General features: G+C 44.5%; 1 non-coding gene across 1 annotated transcript; it reads right to left on the reverse strand.

Moving 5' to 3' along the window:
- Window positions 1-6,606: 6,606 nt before the first annotated feature.
- Window positions 6,607-6,713, reverse strand: LOC139020289 (U6 spliceosomal RNA). The gene has a single exon (XR_011473281.1). It is a non-coding gene; the product is annotated as a U6 spliceosomal RNA (small nuclear RNA).
- Window positions 6,714-8,514: the final 1,801 nt, after the last annotated feature.

Genomic DNA, 8,514 nt, shown 5'->3' on the forward strand with positions numbered 1-8,514 from the left:
CATCATTCCCCCCCCCCCCCCCCCCCCCTCCGATTGCACACTATCTCGGAGGTTCTGTTTGTTCAGGGAGAAACACAGCCTTGGGCTTCCCTGCGCTAAGAAGGGTGAGGAAGGCCCAGGAGCCCACCCTCCCGCCCTGCATTCTCACACACTCCCCGGGTGGCTTGACTGTGCTTCAGAAATGAACAAAGATTTTACTGGAAACAAAAGGAGAAGCTTTACCCTCCAGCTAAATCATCGAGCACACCTACCACTCAAAGATTTCTCTGAACACGCAATTAATCTAATCACCACCTAGTTGCACGCTAAGTATTTGCTGAATTTATTAATCAACATATATTTATCATTCCCTTGGCTACTATTTCTTTAATTCTTGCCAAAACCTTAATTGGCAGTATTATCTGTATGCGAAAGGAAGAAAAGAGTTTAATAGTCACGGAAATTGTTCAGGGACACATACTAGTCATTGGCAGGATTCTCATTGGAACCCAATATGCTTGACTTGAAAGTGTGTGTGTGTGCTAAACAATGACACTAACTGTCTCCGATACGTTGGGACTTACTGAATGAACAAGCATGTCTTGGCTCTTCTATGAATCAAACTAGGGACGGATTTAGTAGCTCCAGGGCTACACCACACGTGTGCTGAACCTCTCCGGGCCGCATTCCTCCTCCTACAACAGGGGCACAGGGACTAATGGAGCAGACAATCCAGGCAGAAATGACTAACCAGCGACCCACCGACAGCTACAACCCTGGGCGGGGGGAGGCTGGAAGAGAATGTTGGATTTAAATATTCTTGTACAAGAAGCAACAAGGCATAAATTTCTGCCCAGAGTTTATTTCTGTCTAAAAGAAGAATAAATTCCCTGTAGACCTAGAACACACAAGTAGCAGGGTGTGGTACAGAGCATTCAAAGAAGAAACAGGAACTTTGGGACTTCACAATGGTGAGACCTTATTTGTAGTTAATAAACAACGAAAGACAGGCATTTGTAACTCTTTTTGGAGAGGATAAAAATAATGATGCAATTAGCCATATGCATATGTTGAGAGCTTTCTGTATGCCAGGCACCTTGCTAAATGCTCCTCCTGGAATGATCTGAATTTTCATCTTCACAATACTTAAATGATTATTTGTTTTCCCATTTTACAGATAAGAAAACTGAGGCTTGCATACTTGCCCGACACTGCACAGCCAGTATGCAAATGAGTCATGTTGGTGCAACTCCAGAGTCAGGTGCTCACCCTAGTCTGTCATGCAAAACCTTGGCCATATCATTGTCTCAGCTCAAAGACCAAACCTTTTTTCAAATGACCCCCAAAAAGGAAAAATAAGTACACACAGAGCGATGCGGGTTAGGAACTATGTGAATCGGGAGAACTGGGCAACACCAAAAATAAAGAGAAAAAGGATTTTCTTAGAGTTGTCCTCCATTCCTTAGTGAGGAACAGTTTAGAAATTGATAGCAAATATAACTTCATAATAGATTGTGTGCCTCTGTGTAGTATGGGAATACGGAGCAAGATCGTTTTTTTATTTTTTAAATTTTTATTGAATTTGTTGGGGGACATTGGTTAATAAAACTATGTAAGTTTCAGGTGTATAGTTCTCTAATACAGCATGTGTATACTGTACTGTGTGCTCACCACCCCAAATCAAGTCTCCTTCCATCACCATTTAACCCCTCTTTACCCTTTCCTCCCTCCCCCCAGCCCCCCTTCCCTCTGGCGATTACCTGTGTCTATGAGTGTGTGTGTTTTATCCTTTGTTTAATCCCTTCATCTTCTCATCCAGTCCCCCAACCCCCCTCCCCTCTGACAGTTGTCAGTCTATTCTCTGTGTCTATGAATCCATTTGTATTTTGTTCATTAGATTCCACATGTAAGTAAAATCATGGTATTTGTTTTCTCTGACTGGCTTATTTCACTTAGCATGCTATTCTTTAGGTGCATCCATGCTGTCGCAAAAGGTTTAAAAAAGGGCTGTGGTACATTTACACAATGGACTATCTTTTTAAAAATAGATACAGGAAACCAGATCTGATGGTTGAAGCTTCCCCATTGGATAAAGTCAGGGGTCAGTGCATGAAGAGTGAGTCAACTTTCACATCTTTGCACTGACGATGACTTATGGGGGGAAAAGAAAAGACAAAATTTTCCTGAGTTGCAGGCTCGCTAGGCTGCTCAAAGATGAGAAAAGAAGTAGACGACCCTTTCCTGTGAAGAACACATTCAAGAGCCACTCAGAGAAGACGGAAAGCTAAATCCTCCAGGTAAAAACAAACAAACAAACAAGCAAAAAACACTCAACAAACACCTGCTGTGGGCTATTGCCTGGCAGCTCTGCGGAGTCCCGTTCTGGAAAAGGCAGCTGGGGAAGGTGTTTGAGGGGCGAGACCCCAGGGAGACAGGCATCCCACCCGGGATGTGTCAGGGAAAAGTCTGACACCGAGTGAAAGACAACCTTGAGTTGTATTCTTCTTCTGTGTTGTTTGTAAAGAACCCCAGCTACCCCGTGCTTCCCGTGATTAAGTTTATATATTTCCTTTTAGGGCATAACTAGCATTGAATGTTATGTTGTTCACCCCGCTACAAATTAAAACCCAGTCGCTGCCCCCAAATGTGTAATAAGCACATTTTACACCCACGGACGTCGCTTAAGAGAAATCATGGAGCATGAGTCGCATCCCGCTCTCAGCTGGGTGAGGAGAGAATGAACAAGAGCCCGCAGGGTCCGTGCGGGCAGAAACCTGGATCGACTGCATCCGTGTCTCAGAGGACCGACGGCCACCAGTAAGATCTGGTCTCCACAGTTATACTAAAACACCCAAGTTCGGTAAGACGCATAAGCACCAAGAAATCCCATTGTTGTACCTTAGAACCCTAAGCAGAAAAATCCCACTGTCATTCCCTCAACATCCCAATCTCTTCTCCATGTGAATTACACCAAAACATCGAAATTACCTGATAAAACTTCATGGGCACCAAGCGATCCCATTGTAAGACCCTTAAAATCCTAATCTCTTCTCCATGTGAATTACACCAAAATTTCTAAATTACATGGTAAAACTTCATGAACACCAAGCGACCCCATTGTCATCCCTTAAGATCTAGAAACTACTTCCCAGGCAGTGGGAAGGCACCACACTTGGAGAAGTGAATGCAGAAGTGAATGCGAGGGGAACCTCGGAGGGTGGACAGCCCAGGAAGCAGTGCGCTCGGCCACCCTGTCACCTGCATCACCTGCGGGAGTCACTGAGCTGCCGGATAAGTCGCCCCCATGCTGGCCTTCCTCCCACGGGGCTGCCAGGAGCGTTAGGTGGCCTGAGAGTGTAAACCACTTGCTTTAGAGCCCCGAGAGCGAGAGCACTCGGCCTGGGGAGGCCAGCGGACGGTGTGACCAGGGGATCTGAGCCAAGCTCCCTGCGGGTCCTCAGGACAGGACCACCCACCAGCCTCGGGTGGGAAACCCGCACCCCACGCGCTCCAGGCCCCCGCCCCCCCCCCCCCCCCCCCCCCCCCGCCGTGCCCAAGGCGTCCTGTCAGCTCTACACACTGGTGTTTCCTGTTGCTCTTTCCAGGGGACGTGGGCTCTACCATGAACTCCTTCAGACCTGAGACCTGGAGCCACGTCTGTGTTGTTGCCAGGAGACAACCAGAACTGCTGACCACCCAGGATATTTTTTTTTAAATCTTGCTATTACTTTAATGAAAAAATAGCATGTAATGCAGCAAATGCAAAAGGGACTTTTTTTTTCAATATCACTCTTGCAAAGAACAAGTTTTCTTCCCAGTTCGTGTCCAGATAGCATAAATTGTACAGAATTATAACTGTCGAAAAGGTGTGCTAAGTCTAGTTTTTTACTCTTAATTACATGCCTGTATCATTTTACATCCAGTATTATTTACATGCTGTTCTATATATAGCCTTTTAGATTGTATGTTTAAATGGTTACAAAATATTTCATCAAAAAGAAGAATCATCTGAAAACATTTGGCTATCCTTGGGAATTCTAGTTGCTACATATTCAGAAAATTTTGCTTTCATTGAATACAAGTAGAAAGCAAACATCTTCAGTGGTAACAGTGGCCAAATTTAAGGTCTCTTCCTGGCACTTTAAAAGGCCTGAATGAAAAGAATATCGGAAAGCCCTTAGAGCCCATCCACCCCACAGAAGAGAAGAAATATGGGACTGGGTTTTCTGGAGAAATTGCCCTTCGTGGTGGAGGATGATGAATGACAAGGCTTCAGGCAGATCAGATAACCTGAAGCAGAGAGAGTGGTACCAAGATTGGAAGGTTCATTAACGAGCCTGCGGTCCCATCCGCACAGCCTCACATGTCCCAGGGGCCGTCGCGGGTCATGACATATAGGCACTTGCAATTCCCTCCTGGGACTGTATTTTTTTTTTATCTTGAATTATTTACCACCAGATTTCCTGACAGTGGGGATAGGCTAATTATGTGGGTTTTGTATGGGGTGGGGTGTTCGGAAATTGTAATTCATCCAAGAGATTGAACGGGTCTGACAGAGCCACAGCCCGTAAATAACTACAATCAGTGTCTTTATGGGTTCATGCAAGTTTCATGACATGAGAGACCACACTTGCAGAGAGAACAGCGCGTGGGGTGCGCTGTGGGACAGATTGCCTCTGGTTCCTGTAAGGTGGCATTTCTTTCAGGTACATTAGGCCCCATCATTACGGTGAATACTCTCCACGGGGGGAAATGGATGACAGGATTCTCAAGCAGGCAAAAGCGAAATGGCTCTTCATCAAAGAGTGTGTTCTAGCCCCAGAAACCGTACATACAGAAGGTGGCCCCGTGAGGAATAATTACGTTTTGAATGTGCAGACCCAATAGCGCGTGACCTTTCAAAGATTCTCCCTGTCACCTTCCAAAGGGGGTCCGGACTCCGCAGCCAAACAGGAAAGCAGGCCCCTCGGGAGCAGGCTCCCGCCTCCTTCTCCAGCCTTCTCCCTCAAGCCTCCACTGAAAGACTGCTCTCTGGGTTGTACCACACTATTTGCAGTTTCCAAACATGGCATGTTTTCTGTTCTGGGCCCGTTTTTCTTCCTTTTTCCCGTGCCTGGAATTCTTTCTTTTGCATCTGCCTTGTAGAACCGAGCACTCAATGGCTGGGTTAGAATCTGGGCTCCTTTGCAGCCCATCCAGACCACCCCCCCAGGCAGGTGCCTCTTCACCCACCTTTCTTATGGCAATGCCAATGTGAATGACTGTCTCTGCAACCAAGCATGGGCTCTTTTAGGACAAGGACACAGTCTCCTCTTCCCTTCCCCCCCCCCCCAAAACCTGCCAGAGGGACAGACACGTGACAGGTGGTCTGACACATGATAGGTGGTTTGGACGAAGAAAGCAGATGATACCACAAAACCCAAGCAACACTCAAAATAACGTGTGTCCAATAAACCAGACATGAACTCCAAATCAGATGTGAAAACACAGGGCTGGTTTTGCCATAAGACAAAATGACAACAGATGCCATGGAAACTAACCGTGTCCTGTAGGGTTTGAGCTGGCCACTATAACTGAGAACTGTGCAAAGTATTAGGTATCGAACTAGTTGCACATTTGTGGGTAATGTGTTCCTTCCACCTGGAATTTTCTCGCCTCTACATGTCCAAACCTCACCCTTCAGTCAAGGTCCAGTTCACCTACCAGCTCCCCTGTGAGGTTTTCAACGTTAGTGTCACCTCACCTTCCTCTGAGTCCCTATAGCACTTTAACTGCTTTTCTCTGTGGCACTTACAACTGTCTCCCTCACATCATAATCACTTATGTAACTGATTATGTAATTCATGGATGTGATTAAGACAGATGTTTCTCACTAAATTAGAACTTAAGGGCAGTATTTGCTGTGCTGTTCTGGTGATCAATTTCTGCGTAACTGCCCCACTCCCCCGAAAGCATCTTACAACAACCACTTCTTTCTCATGATGTCAGGGGATCAGGCATTTGGGAATCGCTCAGTTGAGTGCCTCTGGCTGAGAGTTTCTCCTGTTCTCCTAGGACAGTGATGGCGAACCTATGACACTGACACGCGAACTCATTTTTTTTGGTTGATTTTTCTTTGTTAAATGGCATTTAAATATATAAAATAAATATCAAAAATATAAGTCTTTGTTTTACTATGGTTGCAAATATCAAAACATTTCTATATGTGACACGGCACCAGAGTTAAGTTAGGGTTTTTCAAAATGCTGACATGCCGAGCTCAAAAGGTTCGCCATCACTGTTCTAGGAGGCAGACAGTGGCTGGAGCTGGGCTGTGGAGGGATTTCCTCCAGGTGAGTTAGCTTGGGCTTCCTCACAAGATGGAAGCCTCAGCCTTCTTGTATCAGCTCAATGCTCCCTGGTCAAGAGAACCAGAGGCAGAATTGCATGTATGACCTCCCCCTCCCGGAAGCAGAGGGGCTGTGCTCTATTAGTTAATCCCGTTGCAATGGCCTGAATAAGTTCAAAGGGGTGGTTATAGACTCTACCTCTCTACAGGGGAGATGGAACATTCTGGAAGAGTATCTGGGGCAGGAAATAGTGTTGTGGCCATTTTTGGAATATGCAAACTGTTTAACGCATTTTTTTTTAAATATGGAACGCTTCATGGATTTGCGTGTCATCCTTGTGCAGGGGCCATGCTAATCTTCTCTGTATCGTTCCAATTTTAGTATATGTGCTGCCGAAGTGAGCACCATTTTACGCGTATTTTTATTCTTATTCCTGAACCCTGGTCCTATGTGCCTGGACTGGAGCTCAGTAGATGTCTTTGGAATGGATGGATTCATGATTGCTGAGTTACAACAACGACTGAGACTAAATGTTTGAGCCAGCAAGCTTCCCTTATCGCATCCTCACTGTCAATGAGCTGCTTGTCCGCAAGGCGGGGACGCAGAAGAGGCAGGTTTCTTTGTCCCTAAGGATTCAGGAAAATTGCATATATATTACTCCTCCCAAACAAGCGCAAGTCAGGCCAAGCAAATGTCAATTTCAATTATTTTAGTTGTTATTTTGGGTCCTAATTAGAAAAGTATTTGGTTATTCCTCTGACTTTCCTAAGAGTTTCTTTCCTTTTTTATTTTTTTAATACATTTTTATTGATTTCAGAGAGGGAGAGAGAGATGGAAACATCAATGATAAGAGAGAAATATTGATTGGCTGCCTCCTGCATGTCCCATACTGGGGATTGAGCTGGCAACCTGGACATGTGCCCTGCCTGAAATTGAACTGTGACCTCCTGGTTCAGAGGTCAACACTCAACCACTAAGCCATGTGGCGAGTTTCTTTTTTTTTTTAATTTACGGTTCTAATATCTACCCCATTGATAGTTTCTAAATATTTCAATATTTTTTTAATTACTTAGGTGAGTATTGCTATTGCCCATATGGGTGTGCTGTGTATCTCTCTCTCTGTGTGTGTGTGTGTATGTGTGTGTATTAGTTGTCAAGGCAAACATTTTTTCCCTGTGACAAGAGTAAATTTCACTGAGTTCAAGAATGTTCTGCATAGCTATTCTATATATTGAAACATGCATTTGTGCAGTGTATATGTGGGTATTTTAATTCTGCATTTAAAGAAACACATTAAAACACACTATAACACACACACACACACACACACACACACACACTATATATATACAAATACTGGTATATATCTGAGCAGAAAACCTAAAGTAACAAACTCCCATATTGTTTGTTTACAAGTTCTCTGACCAGCAGTTTGAGGAACGTATTCCCTTTTACCAAAAGTTACGCCCTAATGCTGCCTCCTCTCATAACACGTCAGTTTCTGGAGTGCAGGAATTAGGTCTGACGTTCACTGTAACCTGGGCGGAGCCTCCGTATTCAGTGAGTGACCAGCTGGCCAAATGAGCATGAATGGCAGTGAGACCAGCAAAACACGACCCGACGCACAAAAGGATGCAGATCACAAAATCCAGCCAGAGATTACTAGTGAGTCATAACAGACAAAGCCTGGTTTCACAGTGAGCTTGGGGATTAGGAGGTCAATGCAAACACAATACTATAATGTCTGAATTTTTATTCCTCATTGTAGATATTTTTTCTCTGCCATGAACATCATGAAAAAAGTATGTAACATTTGGAGGATAAACATTTAGAACTATACAACCTGCTCCAGAAGATTCTGGTTCCGTCTACAAGCAAGTAAATCTACAGGCAAGTAGCAGAGAGGCACCCTGCAGGATTGTGTAAGTGGACACCAAATTGAGCCTCTGTGTTCAGACTGGCAAAACTATCTAGCATTTCCTACCTCTTAGGTAATTAAAAAAATGAAAACCTATAATATCCACAAGAGCACTTTAAATGTCAGTGAGCACAATACAATGTGAAAGATGATTGCAAAGGGTTATAATTATAGCTGTCCTATGCATATTTTAGGTACCGCTAGCTAATCGTCAAGACCCTCCAAAATCAGAGCCATCCACTCTCTCCCAGCGGAGGCTCTAACTCCAATTAAGCAAAATGCATCATT

This window comes from Myotis yumanensis, unplaced genomic scaffold, assembly GCF_028538775.1.
Source record: "Myotis yumanensis isolate MYYU_CA2020_CCGP unplaced genomic scaffold, mMyoYum1.0.hap1 SCAF_11, whole genome shotgun sequence".
NCBI lineage: Eukaryota > Metazoa > Chordata > Mammalia > Chiroptera > Vespertilionidae > Myotis > Myotis yumanensis.